General features: G+C 47.6%; 1 protein-coding gene across 8 annotated transcripts in view; it reads right to left on the bottom strand.

Moving 5' to 3' along the window:
* The window catches only part of Cnga3 (cyclic nucleotide gated channel subunit alpha 3), a 54,641-nt gene extending 38,470 nt beyond the window's left edge, over positions 1-16,171 (bottom strand). For 2 of the 8 annotated variants that reach the window (XM_055607010.1, XM_055606974.1), the window contains exons 1-2: positions 12,219-16,171; positions 5,168-5,387 (exon numbers count right to left, since the gene is read on the bottom strand). The gene's annotated coding sequence lies outside the window, so the exon portion shown is untranslated. The remainder of the gene's footprint in view (positions 1-5,167; positions 5,388-12,218) is intronic. The other 6 variants (XM_055606957.1, XM_055606966.1, XM_055606949.1 and 3 more) reach the window with 6 other exon arrangements.
* Between the last annotated feature and the right edge of the window lie 3,244 nt (positions 16,172-19,415).

Genomic DNA, 19,415 nt, shown 5'->3' with positions numbered 1-19,415 from the left:
AAGGTTCAATCTAAAACTAAAGTAACCTGAAATGCAGAAGTTACAATATCTGCTTTGAGGAACTTACTGAACACAATACCGACACAACATACACACACAATAAAAACACAATCAAAAGGAGAGCTCTGCGCTCCAGCCACTCTCTGCTCTGTTGGGAAGATGGAGTTCCTTCCTTCATTTTCACTGCCTGTAACTTAGCATTCCATCCCTTGGCTTTCTCTCCACTTTCTCCTTGAACTGCCTTAGAGAGGGCTTGGAGAAGCGTGATCACCATTAAAGAGTGATTGCGTTGTTACCAGGTCCATGACAACAACAACCACAATGAAGCCACCAAGGTTCCAAGCCCCCTCTGCCATTGTGCTTTCCATTTTAGTGCTTAAAAGGCTTAAAAGGCTGTTGGCCTCCCAGTTTCACCTCTCCAACTCGCCATGTCTCTGCAGCCTCCGCTGCTCTGTGAGAGAGGAGCCTGCATACCACATTGGTCATCACCATCACCATTATCACCATCACCATCCTCCCAGCCGCCATCATTATTATCACCATCATTACCACCATCATCACTATCACCACCACCATCATCACCATCACCCCAATCACCAGCACCACCAGCATCATGCTGGTTTCAGGACAGTGTCCCCCACAAGCTTGTGTATTTGGACACTTAGTTTCCAGTTAGTGAGGCTATTTGAAGAGGTTTATGAGCTCCAGCCCTGTTGGGAGAAGCATGCCTCTGGGGTGGGCTTTGAGAGTATATGCCATGCCTTTCCACCATGTTGAACTCTCTTCATTTTGTAAGTTTGTCCTGGTTGTGCTGTTTTATTGCAGCAACAGAAAAGGAGCTAATACAACCACCACCACCACAACAACCACAACAATTCAAGAATGGATTGTGCTAGGCACCACACTACAAACTTTTACTTTTACTTCAACTAGTTTAATCCCACGGATAACTCTGGCATCAGTGCTGTTTCCTTTGCAGATCGGTGATCTGGGGTAGAGATTTCGAATACCTAGGACTGCCCAATTAGTCAGCATTAATAAATATCACAACCTCCTCTACCTGCTGTCAGGGTCCCAAAGAATGCCTCAGGTCCTAGAAAGGTGCATCAGGATGTGCTGGGATATGCTCAGGGCTGAGATGGAAGGTGAGAAAGCAAGGCGATGTCTTTGTAGAGTGTCTGGACACCCGAAGCCCAAGCCTGCCCCCGCAGTAAGACAAAGGCAGTGTGCTTGACTGAGGAGAGCTCAGCTGTTTCCCGAGGAAATGGTGCTGGTGGGATCCTCCCTCTTCTAAACTCTAGGCGTTTTCATGACAGAAGCAAGAAGCTTCCACAGACCAGCTGCAGATTTTCAACTTCTGCCTGAGAAGAGAAACGAGCACTGTTTCCAGGAACAGGAAGAGACTGGGGGTGAAAGAGAACATTCTGACACTGGAACGAGATTACCAATTATGGTTGTTAGTCCAGGAGGCACAGGCCTGTCTTATGCTTAGGAAGTGTCTTGATCTTCTCCAGGGATGACTGGAATTACCAGGGCCATGGGTTCCACAGGTCCAAGCATACTCACAAGGCTTTGTGATAAAAGCCAGCTGTCTGAATTGGTATTACAAAAAGATGAAAGTAGTTCCCAGCTTCTCCTAGAGTCAGGAAGCCAAATCCCAGTAGTCAGCCTATTGCTGGTCCCTTGAAAACTACTGTCTTCCCTGCCCCATATCCAGAACTAGTAAGGCCAGGCCAGAAGCCTTGGACCCTTCCCCAAGGGTGATTTCATCATGCAACTACAGCATGCATTTGCTGCTAATTAGCCTTCGGGGTATGACTATGAAAGCAATAACTTGCCATGGCTGGAAATACTGATGGTTCTATCTAAGCTCTGGAACTATAAAAGCCTTCACTTCAGAACAGCTGGCTCAGTGGGGACAGGTGATCGCTGCCAAGTCTGAAGTCCTGGGACTCACATGTCAGGAGAAAAGGACAGACTCCTCCCAACAATCAAATGAAAGTATTGCTTAAGGTTACAGAAGCTGGCATTCAGAATGGTTAAAGAGCTCAACCCAGGTCACCCTGTGGTGGGGCTGTGCAGTGAATGAGAAAAGGCTTGTCTGACTCTGTCTCCTCCAGTGCAGCATGAGGCGAGAGATAGAAGGAAGTCCTGCAGAGGACAGAGGTGGTCCTGGGAGTTCACTTCTGCGCATCGTGTGGGCTCTACGAAGGGGACTTCCTGGGAAAGCATTCTCCCACATGTCACGGTGCCCTTCTGAAGCGCTCCGGGTCATGCACTCGTGCTGTGCTCAGGTCGAAACCTGGAAGATGGTCAGAGCCAGCTAGCCCTCAGCTGAGGTTGCGAGCCTTCACTCACCATTCCCTACTGCCTCAGGGACAGCATTTCCAAGTCCATTCAGGCACCACAAATTAACCAACGATGATGCCTTCTGCCCTGTCCACCATTCACTGCTGCAGACATGGCCTGAGGACGAGCCAGCGAGGGGCTCACCTAGGCAGGGGTATACAGCTGGGAATCAGTGAGAGGCAGCTTCCTAGATGCTTTTGTCCAAGCCCCACTTTTGTGTAGTCCCTTGTCCCTCTCTCTAGAATTGTTGGAATGCCCTTCACTCTTCCGAGAACTTCACTCCTGAAATCCATCTAGAGGGAACCTAGGACAGGGAAGTTCTCAATGAGTTTGGGATAAAAGAATGAATGAATGAACTTCTAAGAGTAGCCATAGGGTCTTTCAGAAAGATAGCTCTAATCACATTTCTCTTCTCAGGAACCCATGATGTAGGGTCCCAATACCTCATAGCACCCGTGCTGCAGTGGGTCTCAGGCTAGGACACCGCAGTGCTGCCGTCTTGTTTCCAGGCCTCCCATCTCATCGATCACCGCTGGGACTTCCCCCTAATCCCTTTGCTCTTCTTCAACTTCAACTTGCAGTTAGTCTCAAGATGACCTTCCCAAAGAGGCCCTCCGACAGGAATAACCCCCGACATCTATAGAGCCTCAGGGCTGTTGTTATGCCTACTTCCGTCTAGGAAACAGGCCGCTCATGGTGCTGGAAGCCTCATCTCTGTACAGGGAAGTCCCCCAGGGCAGGGACTGTGCCTGTTAATTAATTTAATTCTGCTTCTCCCACTGAACTTTGTTTTGTACTCAGGTGTCATCAGTATGAAATAAGTGAGACCAGAGGGAAACCATTCTCCCCTGTGTCCAGCCCCAGGGTGTGTAATGGGGGGGGGATGTAGAGAAGACTGACCCATCTCAACCTTGAGGCTTTGTGATGGGGGTTAGTGAGGATTTCAAGTGCGCAGCATGCTGGGGGCAGGTCAGAGCAGGTTCTGGGACCTGGTTATCGGCCCCCTTCTACTCCTGCAGGGAGCTGGCAGTCAGAGCGACCTTCCAACTGTTTACCTCTGGGTACCTTGGCAACCTGAGACTTGTCACCATAGCAACCCCATTCTTAACCAGCCGCATATTCTCCAGCAGACAGTGAATGAGAATGAAATGGGCATAAAACCAAGTGCATCAAAGGCAGGAGGCACACAAAGTCCTGGCCAAAGTTCCAGGGAAAGGGACTGGAGATACTGTGTCCTATGGACACCACCAGGGAGCAGCCGTTCCTGGCAGCCAGGGCCATGACCCTCCGGGGACTGAACAGAGGTTAAAGAGGAAGAGCGTGTCTGGACCTTGGTGGGAAGTGGAGCAAATGTCGCACCTACCTCCACTCACACCAGAGGGTCCCTTAAAACCCAGCTAAGATGCCTACTATGTTCCACCATGCTGTGACTACATCTCCTACAAACCAGAAGGTTGGTTGGGTCGTGGTGGGCACCTCCCTCTCTGGCTCCCACCTTCTACGGGCTCTCGTTCCCGGGAATTCTCGCTCAGGAGGAGGTGTGGGCAGCAGAACACACTGCAGTCAGTGAGTCTCTAACCAGACAACTGTCTCACTGTCCGCTTTGATGGATGATATCGTACGGCGTGGAGGAAGATGCTTCCCAGAGGATGTTGGCATGGATCTGAGCTGCATCCAGGTGGTGGGCCACTGTCCAAGGCTTTGAGGGACTGGGGGTGGGGGTGGGCGAAGCAGACCCCAGTCTCAGCCCAGATGACCACCCACATGGGACCCAGGGTAGAGTTACAGGGAAAAGTCCTGAGCAACTAGGTCTCACTGACACTTAGTCAAGGCTGCAGGCTCCAAGCCGCTCTGCGTAAGTCCCGTCTTTCAGGATGTAAGCTCTGCCTAGGAAGAAGCTTGCCTCTGGCGATTAAAGTCCCAACAGAGGGAGAGGATGAGGAAGAAAACTGGATAAGCTCTCCCCACTGCCTAGCTCCCAGTCCCAGCCTGGAGTGGCCAGCAGATCAGCAACCTCAGGGCCTCAGGGATGGGCTGGGAGTGGAGGATGGGATGGAAGACAAGGGGAGGTGCTGAGCTGTTGGGCGAACCCGGAGGACAGACACCTTATGAGATAAGAGGATTTTAAGGGATCAGGGGCCACCCTCCCTTCCCTGCATTCTAGCCAATAAGCCTTATGGCCCTGAGGCTAAGTCAGGCATAATTTTATCATTAAAACAACAAGCAAGACACTTCCTTCTTAAAGCAAATTCCTCACTCCTTCCACAGTCCACCTAAAGAGGTGGCTCACATTCCCTGTTTGCAGCCTCAGACTGACTCCTTCCAAATCCTCGCCCCCAGGGTCCCCAGCGAGGTCTAAGCTCTGGGAGACGCTAACCTGGTGAGCCAGAGGGACGTGGGGGACCCTGATTTAGTGGCAGTAAAGCTGCTGCCTCTGGGTACAGCGCTGCAGGTGTCACAGAGGACTCACGGTTGGACCCAGTCCTGTCCCAGCAGAGCCAGCCTAGCCCTTTCCATTGGGCGCCTCGACAGCTAGGGCCGAGCTCGGCGAGGCTGCAGGAAGGGGATTCCATGAGGAGCACTGAGGGTCCTGGCTTTTGTCGTCCCGCTCTGGCGGGGTGGGGACAGGCAGGCGGTTCTTTCTGTCTCCCTTCCGCCCAGACGGAACTGGTTTCAGCACCGAGGGCTGCGGACAGCGCCATGCCGTTTCACACCCGACCCGGACCCGCGGGGCGCCAGCCCAGATCCAGCCTGGACTCTGCATTCCCAGAGGATCTCGCCCCTGCCACGGCCAGCTCAAGCCCCCTGAAGTCCTTACCCCGTCAAAGTTTTGGGCTTTCAGCGCTCCTGGATCTCGAAGGGCGTCTGCTCGCTCCCTCTGGGCAGCAGCTCTGACTTCTGCTCCTTAGCTCCCCGCCGGCAGGACGGTCTTCTGGGGCCAGCGGGCGGAGTAGCAGACAGGGGAGGGTCAGCTGAGGCTCCTCAGAGTCAAAGGAAGTCGGACACTGGCAGAAGTCGCTCCTTTGTTTTCAAGTCTCCTCCAGAGGACGAGAAGGTGTCCAGAAAGTAAGAAAGCCAAAGTTTAGCTGTCAGCTTTGGACTTTCTCCTGATCTCGAGTGGCCACCACAGATGGCTTCCAGTAGTCCACTTTGAGTAAGGAGCAAGGCTCTAGACTTTTAAGGTGTGTGTGTGTGTGTGTGTGTGTGTGTGTGTGTGTGTGTGTGTGTTTCTCTTGGCATGTATATTCTTGCAGTTTTTGGTTCCTTCTAGACCAGACTCTAGACCAGCGGTTCTCAACCTGTAGGTCTTGAACCCTTTGAGGGGTCTCATATCAGATATCCTGCATAGCAAATATCTACATTATAATTCACAACTGTGAAAATCACAGTAAGTAGCAACAAACATAATGTTATGGTTGGGGTCACCACAACATGAAGAACTGTATTAAAGGGTTGCAGAATTTGGAAGGTTGAGAACCACCAATCTAGACTCTGAGAACCAAAATTTTAAACCCACCAACCCAGCCAGTATTCTCTGCTCTGTATTGAATTCAAAGGGATTTAAACTGTCCTTAGAGATAAGAACTTTCTTTTACAATAAACTCTTGCAGTTCCTGAAATTAAACCTACACACAGTGGGCACGGGCATACAGAACACCATTGCTAAGGTTACTGACCTGTGGGGTAGAATACTTGCCTAGCATGTGGGAGGCCCTAGGTTCAACCTCCAGCTGGGACGGTTGAGGAAGATGAAGAGAAGATGGGGGAGGAGGAAGGGGAAGAGGAGGAGGAAAGATTGAATTCCATCTCTTCATCACTGCATCACTGATAGTAGCCATCTCAGGGGCAAACTGAACCTTCTTGTTTGACAAGGGCTGGGCAGTGTCTTGAGTTCCAGGTTCTCATGACCAATACCACAAAGAAAAAAAAAGCCACAAAAGCAGATTCTACAGCAACTAGCACACTGGAACGTCTCCAAGGTGCTTCTATGAATTTTCCTGAAAACACCCATCAAATTGCCTTTTCCTGTGGTAGATCATCTTCAGACAGCATAGTCTTCAAGCTAATGAGGTACACAAAAGACAAACTGAAGCCCATAGCCCTCACTGGAAAACTAAGAATTAGGAAAACAGATGAGTGAGCACACACGTGTGCCCCCGTGCACTCACCATAAAAACAGAACAGTTCTCTGAAGAGCTGTTTAGGTTCAGGAGATTCGGATAGAGAAACAGAAACGAGCGAAGCGGAGCTGAAGCCAGATGTAGAGCCTCATGCCTGTAATCGTTGCCCTTAGACAGCATGAGGACTTGAAGGGCAGCCTGCGCTGCGTTGTGAGTTCTAGCACAGCCTTAGCCACTATGTCTCAGAATACCAGAAAAGAACATGACAAGAAACAAACAAAGCAAACTCAACCCCAAAACTAATCAAACAAACAGAAAAAAAACAAAAACAAAACAAAACAAAACAAAACAAAAAACAAATCAAAGCCATGAAAATGGGTGATGTGGAGAATGCTTGTTTTTACAGTTTATGTTCTAAGAAGGAACTTAAAATTAATTCAACACATGAGAAGGCACGAGTTTGTAAGGCATGGCTTCTCAAGAGGCTTAGCCTTCACATTCCAGAGAATCTCTGACACAGCTCAGCTATCATGTGCAACTGTTTCATCTTTGCGCTCAGGAAACAATTCGTTTCCTTCCATACCAGTGATTTATGCTACAAATTAAAGCTGTTCAGCACTGGCCTCTCCTCAGCAAAGGCAGGAAGCCATCAGCTGTCCTCTGCTGTCTGGAAACATTACAGAGCTCTAAAAGGATCTTAACGCCCCAGTTTGGAAAATGCAGTGGTTACCATGCATCCTGCAAAAGGAAAGAGCCCTTGTCTGTTGGTTTCTGAACCGGATACCATTTCTAAGACTCAAGGAGAGGTGTGGAAGCTAAGACCTTACAGAATCCACCATGAAATGGAGACTTGTGCTGCTCTGATGAAGTGTGATTAACACAGCCCTGGGCATGAAACTGCCCCTTAGGTACCAACGTTCACAGCACTGGAAAAAAAAAAAAAAAAAAAAAAAAAAAAGGATAACCTGAGACAGGGAATGGTTAGACAAAGCCTGAAGGTATGTTCCTGTGAATTCAGCTGCAGGAGGTGTCTGGTAGCAAGGTCCTAGGATACAAAAGGTCAGATGTGTCTCAAGACCCACTCAGGTGGACCATCCTCTGGGGACATGTGTTATTGCCAAAGCCTCACTGAGGAATGACTCGGTGAGGAAGAAGCAGCCGCACCTGTCTCAGTTTGGAAACTACTAATCTTCTGTGAACATGTAGGACTCGGTCAGTACCAAGCAGTCCCAAGAGAGTTAAGGGGATGCCCCACCTGTCCTATGCCACCAGGAGACCCGGGGAGATCTTCAGAAACTCCAAGCTGAGTGTCAGATAGACCCCTGTGAGAAGGGAACAGTGGAGAAAACACTGTTTCCTTTTTTTTCCCCTGAGGGAGCACTGAGACTGCAAAGGGAGATGTGGGGATTAGGTGAACTCTGAGGAGCTTGAGCCTCAGGCCGGCCAGGCCAGAGTGATAGAGAGGGAGCTCAAAGTAGCATCCAGCCACCAGGAGCAGAGGGAAACTGGAACATGGGTCCGTGACATGACTGGTTCTGTCCAGCTGAGAGTTAGGTGCTGTAGAGATAAAAGGATAAGCACTCGCTGTGCCCAGTGGGTAGGTGTGCCCATGTGTGTTTACGGGACACCCTGTCGATTTTAGCTTTTGAAATTTAGGGTAAGTAGGAAATTTAGGTAACAACGGTCTGTGTTGTCTTCTGAGATTTGCTGTTATCAATAGCAAACATTAGATTACTAGTGTCCAGAGGTATTTCACATAGCTAGCATTCATTCAGTTTTGCTGTGTAAACAAATGTGTGTGTTACATGGGTGTATGCACACAGCTGCCCATGTCTGTGTGTGTGGGGAGGGCAGAGGTTAAGGCCGGGTATCTTCCTCTATCACTGCCTGCTTTTGAAGCAGAGTCTCTCTGAGCCCAGAGCTCACTTTCTGGCTGAGCTGGCTGTCCAGCCGTACTTGGGACTCCTCCCGTCTCTGCCCAGTCTGCTTCAGCTGCAGGTGGACGCTGCTGGGCCTCGAGTTCCAGGTGCAGCCCTCAGGCGGGTGCAGCCAGCACTTTGCCTGTCTTCCCAGTCTCCATAACTCATTACTGAGTCTGGGTACAACATAGATACTTGAAAGCAATATATATTGCTTAAAAAAAACAACAGAAGAATTAATGTTTTTACCACTCTAATTATGTGAAATCTTTCTCGTTCAAACAGACGTAGATGTGCCAAAGACCCGGGATTTATAGGTTGATTCGAAAGCACCTAAATTGTGTCCCATGGGCAAAAGCACAGGTGTTTCTGCTGGGGTCTTATGGCTCTTCTGGCTGTGTTGAGGCATGTTCGCATGTGCGCGCACACGCACGTGCGTGCACACACACACACACACACACGCTGATAAGGGGGTAATCAGATTAACAGAAGATAAGCGGCACTGTAGGCAGATAAGCTCAGCTATGGGCAAGGGAGGGGCAGTGCCTAGTCTGGGTAGAGGTCTGGACCCTTGGCTGGTGATAAGGCAGCTTGTGAAATAAGTGTTTTATGAGAAACAGCAGAAAGTTATGCTGTGGGAATTCCCAGCCAGAAGGGGTGAAAAAAGCCCATTTTCCCCACCCTTTCTCAGGCAGCAACAGATAATACTGTCTATTTCTCACATTTAACTGGTAGTTTGAAAGACAGAAGGCAAAAACAGTGAATGAGATTGAAAGAGTTAAAGTTCCATCCATGTCTTGAGGGCCTGAGGAGGACTATACTCATTCACGATGATGGCAACAATGAAATAAATATATTTTTGTTGCTCAAATTTAATTATTTCTTATATTTTGATGAGCCTATCACGGTTCACTAGCTTCCCATGAGTTACAGCTATGGCCAAATAATTTATCACTGGCCATGATCATGTTCAAATGACTTACATAATGGAACAAAATTAACAATTGTTGTTTTTTTTAAAAAAAAACATTTACTATGTAAATACTGTTCTGTCTAGCATATACACCTGCACACCAGAAGAGGGCACCAGACATCATTATAAATGGTTGTGAGCCACCATTTATTGCTGGGATTTGAACTTAGGACCTCTGGAAGAACAGCCAGTGCTCTTAACCTCAGATCTGTCTCTCCAGCCCCACAATTGTTGATTTTTCAAAATATATATTGTGTGTGTGTAAGTGCATGGGTGTCTGTAGAGACCAAAAGAGGATGTCAGCTGTCCTAGGGCTGGAGTGCTTAAGAGCTGCCTGATGCGGGTGCTGGCAACTTGAACTTTGGTCCTTGTAAGTAAAAGCCCTTAAACTGCTGAGCCACTTCTCCAGCCCAACTCCTGATCATTTTAAGCAGTTGTTCACGTTATTTCCTATTTCTACTCTGTTTCACAACTATCTTAAAGACATGCATAGACTCTTCTGTTTGTCTCCCAGAGGTAGAGTCACTCCAAGAACATAAACATCCAAACCTAGATGTTCCAGCAATTTCTATGGCCACCACTCACTTCCCAGTTCCAATAAATATATTAAACAAACGTCTATTTTATTTTCAAATAAAATGCACTACAGTTACTATTACAGTTATAATTTGCATCTCAATAAGAGCAAGTTGAAATTTTCTCATCTACTTCTTATGCTGATTAATACTTTGTGAATCTTCTATTCATGTTCCTTTCCCACTAACATTTAAGCTTTCATATTTTCTCTTCCAATTTTCATGAGATTTTAGCGTAATACTAACAGACTTTTTTTGTTGTTTTCTTTCATGAAACCATTGCCCTGCTCCCATCTGTTTGAGTCCTGATAATTGTTCTTGAGATTTGAGTACAGATTACGTATTCCCTCTTTAATTCACTCGTTGAAAGCCTAGAAATGTGCAACTCTGCTAACTCTCTGGGGTCTAACCTTTTTTTGCTGCTCTTCTATGTTTTTATTTCTAGTACAATTTAATATTGTTTAATAATATAACTGGCTATTTTGATATAAGGCCTACACAATTTAACTTGAAATTCCTTTAAATTTGAGCAAACTTAAATTTAATGTGAGACTCAGGTTCCCCATATATTTAAAAAAAAAAAAAAAAAAAAAAAGCAAGCAAGAAAGAAAGGAAGGAAATGAATCCATTTCTTTTCCAGAATTTTGTAAGAGAATTCTGGGGAGGTCAACTATTTAGCTGCACTGTCTCAGGTTATCAGTTCATTGTTGGTCCCAGGTTCACCCTTCAGTATTTACTCCATAGCACTGGACAGAATTTCTACAGACTTTCTTCCTTGTAGTGTTGAAGTTTCTCAGTAGAGGAACCTGGAGTGACAGGGGGCAGAAGAGGGCTCCCCTGATGCTTGTGGGGTGGCATCCTCCAGGAGAAAGCAGGAATGAGGAGAGTGGTGGCGCTCTGTCCTGGCCACGGTCTGAAGGCGCAATCCCTGGTCAGTGGTCAGCTGCATCTTGGTCTGAGCCCTGCAGCCGCTGTAGTAAAGACAGCCCTGCCTGCTGCAGGTCCCCCCTACCCCAGTTTCTCAGCCCCCTCTGCTTCCATGCGGCCCCTCCCAGGCTTGTCCCCCCCCCCCCGACCCTGTAGAACTGCAACCTAGGGGGGCTGCTTCCTGAGGCTCAGTGACTGCAGGCCAGCTCTGGCCTGTGCAAAGCAGCCATCTTCCTTTTGGTCCACTGGGCTACAAAGATGCCTGTTTCACTGATGTTTGTGCTAGCCTCGAGGAGAGGTCTGCCTGGCTACTCCTTTCAGCTCTATGGTGCCATGAAGAGTTCTTTTATGTTACTGTCACTTAAAAAAACATAGTTAATTTTATACTAATCTAAATCTTGGTTTCTGTGATATACACCCACAACCCAGGACATCTTTTTTCTTTTTTTATACAAAGAAGGGTGAGAAGCCATTTTTTTAAAAGATTTATATTATGTGTCTGAGTGTGTTGCCTGCCTGTGTGGGCTCTGCATGCATGCCAATGCACAGAGAGCCCTCAGAGGCCTCAGGACATGTCGGATCCCTTGAAACTGGAGTTACAGATGGCTGTGAGTTGCTGCCTGGGTTCTGGGAGCTGAAACTGAGCCTTCCGCAAGAGCTGCAAATGCTTTTAACCGCTGAGCCATCTCTTCTGCGCAGGAGCCTGTCTTAAACGGCAGTTTAGGATTTTGGGTTGTCCAGTTTATTGCACAAAGTTCCACACCTGTGTATGTGCGTGTGTGTGTGTTAACGCAATAAATTAAGAATAAAAGGAAGAGCCGGCGGTCGTGGCACACACCTGTAATCTCAGCACTCGGGGAGGCAGAGGCAGGCAGATCTCTGTGAGTTCAAGGCCAGCCTGGTCTACATAGCAAGTCCAGGACAGCCAAGGCTACACAGAGAAACCCTATCTTAAAAATCCAACCCCCCTCTCAAAAAAAAAAAAAATAGAAACATTTTCAACTTGATAAAAGTCATTCACGCTGTTAATATCATGCATGAAATTTGGAGCAAAGCAAGGGTGTTTACTTCCCATACCTCTGCTTACCTCTGCGCTGAGGTTTTTAGCACGCACAGCACAGAGGAAAAGCAAAGACACTGATGTGAGAAGATGGCTAGTTTTGGCAGACAGCACATTCATCCATGTAGAAAACCTGAGCAGTAAAACTGTGGAACCAGAAAGTGAATCTCACCTGACAGTTAATACATCAATCCCAGTTGTGCTGTGGTCTAACAGCAGGTGGTACACAGTGAAGCTTACAGATGGGACTTCCACGGGACCAAGCAGTCCCCTGGGAGGAAGCCCAGCACTTACTCTGGATGGAACCATGCTGTGTATAACGTGGGGTGTTGTGGAGTCTCAGAAACTTGCACACTGAACTGCTGATTCCATGTGATCCCTGCCCAGCGCCCGGTGGGTGTTTCTCAAGAAACTGCATTCTGGAACTTGATACAAGATCAAAGGAGACAGTTACACAAAATGGCCTTGGAAAAGAGGAACACAGATGGAGGATTTCAAGATTCTGCATGAAGCTGCAATAATCCAAAGTGAGTGATATTGCCTTAAGAAACAGGTTAGTCAAGTGAAATAGCAAAAGATCCATGTATATATATTATATGTTCAACTGATTTTGATAAAGGCCCCAGAAAAGTTGCTATAGTTAGCTTTTGTAAACTTAGCACAAACCTAGACATGCCTGAGAGAGGGGACCCTCAGCTGAGGGGTGTCCCCATCAGATCGGCTTTGTGGGCAGGTCTGGGCAGGGTATTTTCTTGATTGCTGATTGGTGTGGGTGGGCCCAGTCCACTGTGGGTGGGCCCATTACTGGGCAGGTGGGCCTGGGCTGTGTAAGGAAGGTAGCTTACACAGGGAAGCAGGGAAGCCATCCAGTATCGGTCCGCACCATCCCGGCTTTGGTTTCTGCCTTGGCTTCCTCTGAGGAGCGACTGTAGCCTGTAAGCCTGTCCCTCCGCAAGTTGCTTTTGATAAGGGTATTTATCACAGAAGCAGGAAGCAAACTAGAACACAAGTCAATGGGGAGAGGGAACTCATCTTTAGGAAATGTTCTAAAATGCCTGGATAGGTACAGACAAAAGTCAATGGCAATCCATGCTTTACCTGTGAAGGGAAATTAGTTTGTGGCAGATTGGAAATAGACCTACCACAAGCCAGGGGGCTGGTGAGAAGATGACTGGTTTAAGTGCACTTGTTCCTGCAGAGAGCCTGGTTCTGTTCCCAGCGTTCATGTCATGCCTATAGCTCCAACTGCAAGGAACCCAGCACCCTCATCTGCCCCCCCCACACCTGCACTCACACAGTACATGCACAGACAAGCAGGCACACTCACAAACACATCAACAGAAATGAATTTTAGAGAAAGAGCCAATAGCTTTCCGTGTATTCAGGCTACTAGAAGAGAAAAATATTTGTCAAGCTTACCCACCTGTGAACCCCACAAACCTCATAAATGACCAGTCTGGAAAGACATGGCCACAAGTGTAATAACGGCAGGAATGCCATGGGAGTAGCCAAGCCGCTTTGTTATTAAATTTAAGATCTGCTCCACAAGATGAAGCCATACCTGTCACAACAGGATGGTTGTATATGATTGGATTGGCTTGACAGCACACACAAGCTCAAACCAGACAAAACCCCAGTATGGAGAGGGAGGTTGACAAGAGGTCCCATCCCCAGAGCTATTGTCAACTGGTGGCTACTGGGAAAGGGAGAGCCCATTCTCTTTAAGGGCATGTCCACCACTCTTCGGCCGAAAGCTATGAACCCAAAAACACAGCACAAATCAGGCCTGGTGGCTGAACAACACAGAAACTGCAAACTGGGTAGGTAGGGAAGGGAGAGTGAACTGGAGGGAGTTGAGGCAGAGGGGTGACTATGACCAAAATACACAGAAATTCTTAGAGAAGTAATAAAAATAAACCAAACTAAAAAATGAGCAGTTTTGAAAGAGTGGGGAAAGCGCTGAGCACTGAAATGTGTGTGTTCGTTGCTTTTTTTCTCTTGACTGCAGGCATCCCTGGACCCATGGGTCTGGTTGCTCCTAGTTCCAGCTGCAGTGGCTTTTCCACTGTCATAGACTGTATATACTTTGGAGCATGAGCCAAAATAAAATTGCTCTCCATTATAAAAACAAGATTTTAAATGCACATACAAAAAAACAACCCCAGAATATTTTCACGACTTTAAGAGTAAGTAAATTTTTCATAGGGACACAAAAAAAGTTTAGAACACCAAAACAATGAACTGCACTTTAGCAAATTAAAAAATAATCTCTCCCTGCCAAGGGATACTACCAAGTAAATGAAGAGGTTGGTCCATGAAAGACATAGCAGGTACCCTATAAAGTTATAGCATAGATGGTAAGTGAATAAATGAAAGAGGAAATAGTCCGGATCAGAGGAGACTGAACTTGGTTCGGAGTCCCAAATGTTGCAACTTTTTTCCTTCGCTGTAAAGGTCATTGTCAGGCAACCGGGAAGCTTAGAGCAAGGTCCACGGATTGTAAAACCCTGCCAGGGTCAATGTACTATTTTGGATCATGTACTATGGCTAAGTGAGAGAATGTCTTTGTTTTTGGAAAATTCTCATTGAAATAATACAGATAAAATGATATAGTTTCTGTCATTTAGTCTCAAACGGTTTGGGAAAAGATGTTGAGCTGTGAATGGTGGTACACATCTGTAATCTCAGAACATGGGAGTCTGAGATGGGCAAAGTGCCACAAGTTCAAAGCCAGCCTGGACCACTTAGCAAGAACCTATCTCAAAAAGTCAGCAAACAAAATGGCATGGAGTAGATGTGAGAGACAGAAATAGAGAGACAATGTGGAAAAACAGAGGTAGACATGGTGAAATATTAACATTCACGGGTTATGAGAAAAGGCGATGCAGAAATTCTTTGGACTGTTTTTGCAATTTTTCTGAACGTCTGAAGTTATTTAAAAGGACTGTTGTAAAACACATAGATAAGCTCCAGTCACAGGTAAAATATTCATACACATCTGACAAAGGATTTGTTTTTAAAGCGCATACAATTTTCCCCTGTGGATAACAATAAGGCAGCTCGAGGCAGGGGTGATATTTAAACAGACATCTCGTCAAGGGAAATATAAAGGATGGGAAACCCGCCCTTAAGCTGGCTCCGAATCAGTTATTTCGGACAGAGCGGCAGCAGATTCCGAAGTGTAAGCTCACAACTGCAGGCTACAAGGCCACCACTGCAGGGGTGGCACGGCAGGGCGCGGAAGCGGCTGGTTGCAGCGGGCACAGCCAAGAGCAGAGAGAAAGGGATACGCGCATACGTACTGTGAGAAACACATCACGGCGCGATGACCCCAGCTCAGGACCCACATTTACACTGATCTCCCCCACCAGCTCACATAATCACAAGTCCTCACAGACACGCTCACACACACACTTAACCGACACAATCCTTCACCGAAACTTTCTTTCCAGCTGATGCTAAGTTTCGTCAAGGTGACAAAGTTAAGCACGACACCTGGCTGGTTAGTATGGCGGTCGTCAGCCAGGGGGCCGGAGGAGGCTTTCTAGAGAGAAGGCAACATTCCTTATCTGGTAAAGTGTGCTGTGACCGTACGGGTCCCTGGCCAAGATGAACAGCTAATAGTTATACATTGAACTGGCTATAAATTATCTTTTGTATGTATTTTTCTAGATTTAAAGCGCACTGCACACAAGCCTGGTACGTGTGGAGGAGGCCGGTGGAGGATGCTGGATCTCCTGGAACTGGAGTAAGAGCCAGGCTTCTCTCCCCGACTTAAATCACACCTCTAAAGACCTTCGTGTTAGGACAACGCCAGCCTCCCAGGAACTCAGACTTAAAATCCTGCAGTCCTCCATTCTTTCATAAACCACGTCTCACCTGTCAATCTTCCTACCGACTCCCGACTTTCAGCACCTCCACTTGTCTGGCTGAGATCACAGCAACAGCTTCCTAACCCGGCTCCTGCGTGCTTTAACCCCTGCATCGTTTTGCTGTTGTTTGTTTGAGAAGAGTTTCTCAGTGTAGCCTTGGCTGTCCTGGACTCACTTTGTAGATAAGGCTGGCCTTGAACTCACCCCTGCCTCTGCTTCCTGAGCACTGGGATTAAAGGCGGCTGCCACCATGCCCGTCCGACCCTTGCACTTTCATCAGCCTCCTTGTGACTCATCTAACAGACAGGTTCCCCAGGACCTGACCCCATCCTTCCTTTCCTTCGCCTCTTCGCTTACACGTCCCTTTCTCCAGGAGGCGTTTTCTCAGTGTCCTGTTCAGTGTCAAACCACTTCCTATCCCAGCCAGACTTTGCACCTTCCCATGATGCTTCACTTTTCTCCACAGCACCTGTTTTCCATCTGGCGCTGTAATTGCTTCGAGTCTCTTCTGTTGCCCTCCTGCTCTGTCAGCGCCACAGAGAGACTGTTTCCCTCTTTGCTTTTGCCTCCCAGCACCTACGATGAAGTTGAGCCTGTGGCAGAAGGCACTCCCTGCATTCGTGTTCAGAATGACTCCCTGCTTGGATACCCACCTCAGGAATGCCAGTGGAGCAAGGAGGATAACGGAGGTGACACACATGAAAACACCTTGAACCAGTTTGTGTGTCTGCTAGCCTTGAATGGTCAGATGCACAAGGCAGACGCACAGTGACCTCAGTTTCCTCAAGAACACAGAATGCTCCTGGCTTGTGCGTTCATGCTCTTCCCAGGTGTATTGAATAGGAATGGTTTACTTCAGAGGATTCGTTACAGCTGGCTATTATTTACTTAATATACCTCTGTGGAGAACCATGGTTTTGCTGCACTCAGCTTGTCTGCCACGTGTGGCTTGCCTTTGTGACTGGACACTTCACTCATGTGACTTCCTAACAGGCAGAGTACAGACCGTCCAACGCTCTGAATAAAGTTGGCCATTGCATGAGATGTTAATCCGCCTCATTTATCTGCTCCATTCTCCAGGTCCCGCTGCCTCTGGAGCCGTGACACAGCTTCGTAAAGAAGGAACGGTTTCTATGGGATCCGATTAAGGTCCTCTGGGACGTCTCCTCCAGTTTATTATTGGCAAGATCTAGGTGACATTTCAATCATGCAAATGTGTCCCGCTTATCTATGGCTGGACACGGAGCACACGTCTGATGTTATGTGAGGCCATGAATAATAAGTTTCCGAGGAGAGAGGGTGTTTTACATTCCCACTGAGCTCTCTGGGAAATGCCGCTTCGGAAATTTTCATCTCTCTTTGAGCTCTGATTTCTCACCAAGAGGTTGAGAATTTATTGCTTCTGCTGCTTTCTGCCCGTTTTCTCTTGTTTCATTTCTTTTAGCCCCTCACAGTCTCTGTCCTTCCTCAACAATTCCTCCTTTTCATTTCTCCTCCCTCCTTGTTCCCCTAACCTTAACACCATGGCTTCCCTTTACTCATGGGGAAAAGAGATGTCCATCATTTTGTCTCCCTTCTGTTCCCACTACCTGTCTGATGCCTGGACCCCGGATTCCTATTAGCACTCGCTTTAGTGGTCGGGAGTGGGGGTGGAGCTGGGGAGGCAGTAATCTTAGAGATTACTGACGATTTAGTCTGCTCTGCACACTGTCCAGTGAAAAGATGAATAAAGGCAATCCCAGGATGGGGGCTGACTGTCTCAAGGTTAAGTGATGTGCTTAATTAGTATTCATCTTTTGTAATCAGATCTCACTCTGTCTAGGCAGCTGTGCCCTGCCTGTACCCAGAGTTCTCTGAGAGCGAAGTCTCAGGATGGTGACCACACTCTAGAGAGCCAAGAAACAGAACAGACTCAGTCTTGGAGGCCTTTGCACTCTCTTGGCACCTGGTGGGGAAAAGCCTAGCAGGAGCGGATCTCCTCTCCCATCAGCTGTGCTGGTCCTGGTTCTCCAAGTAGGACTTGCTAAGACCTCTTAGGGAGCTCTGCTGGTCCCTCCAGCACTCCTTGACAACCAAAACACACTAAGAACTCTGAAAGAGAGCCTCAGTTTCCCCAGTAAGGGGTAAATGAGAGTTCAGAGAGGGCAGAGGAAAAGGTGGGTACACGGAAAGGCAGGCCGGGCCTCAGGAGCACTGATTGTGTGTCTTTGGGAATGGGGCTTCCAAGCCTGTGTTGTCAATAGGGCCACTTAGGGACACATTAAAGCTTCAACCCTTTAAAGCTTCCACTGTGGGTGGTCCTTCAGTGTGGTGGTTCTGGGACCCTTGTGAAAGCTTCGAGGCTGCTTAAGTCCCTTGTAAGACATGGTGTGATATTTGCACAGGATGATGCGTCCATCTCTTGTAGGGAGATTTAAAGTTTGTAGATGACACAATTCTTAATGCCACGTGAATGCTATGTAACCAGGTGTTAGGGTGCATTCCTCAGGGGGAAACAAGAATGAAGCCTGCACGTGTTAGTACAGATGAATTTTTCCTGCATACTTTCTAGCTGAGGCTGGTTCAGGCCTCAGGTGTGGAGCCTGTCTGTGCATGCAGAAGCTAACTGTGACCCCCACCCCATGGTTTCTGGATTCCTCTTCAGGAAGGGAGTGAGAGTTACCTGGACTCCTAGCAGCAGGGGATCACTTACATATGTGCAGAAACACACACAAAGGCTTCTGAGGCTGAATCCACTTGCTAGAGGTCACCTCTAAAAGCTCCCAGGCAGAGGTTGAAAGCAGCGTAGCTTTCCCGAAAGGACCACGTGCAGGTCCCCACTGTGGCAACACTACTTCTGAAACAACAACTGAAGCAGGATAGAAAGACAAGGACAATTATGGGGATACTGAAGAAAAAGGAGAGAGAGAGAGAGAGAGAGAGAGAGCATCTCATTTTGGAGACTTGCTGAGGCCCTTCTCCAGCTGAAGAGTCAAGGGTTCTAGTACAGGGCCTGAAGAGATGGTTCAGTGTGTAAGAGCACTTGCTGCTTTTGCTGAGCGCCCAGGTTCAGTTCCCGGTGCCCATATGGTGCCTCTCAACCACCTGTAGCTCTAGGTGTTGGGGTCTGGCACCCTCCACTAGCCCCCATGGGTATCAGGCATACACATGGTACATAGACGTCCATGCAAACAAAAATGCCCCCACACACAATTCTTTAAAAAAAAAAGCCACACCTTCCAGTGAAGGCTGCCACTGTAGAGACAATATTTGTTTTACGCAGAACTATTTTTCAATGAAGAGTTAAAATAGCAGCAACTGAGGTTTGAGATCTGATTATAGATGATCTCTTCATGATCTCATTCTTTTCCGGTATATTCTGGAACTCTCACAAACAAGATAATTGTCTTTTGTCTACAGTGACATACTCTAACGTCCTTCACCCTGTGGCCTAGAGTTTGAATTTACAGATAATGCATTCTTTAATACGGAACAGAACAATAAAAAATGGGAAGATGGTGCATTGTGCGGTTTTACCATCATTGTTTTATTTTCCTCTTTGTTGCTGTGATAAAGCAATCAGGGGCGGGGGGGCGGTTTTTGGCTTACAAATTTGGGTTCAGCCCATCATGGAGAGACC

Source organism: Psammomys obesus, unplaced genomic scaffold (genome assembly GCF_907164565.1).
Source record: "Psammomys obesus unplaced genomic scaffold, mPsaObe1.curated_primary_1811, whole genome shotgun sequence".
Classification (NCBI taxonomy): domain Eukaryota; kingdom Metazoa; phylum Chordata; class Mammalia; order Rodentia; family Muridae; genus Psammomys; species Psammomys obesus.
Note: the sequence above shows the minus strand (reverse complement) of the source record. Positions and strands in the feature narration are given on the sequence as shown.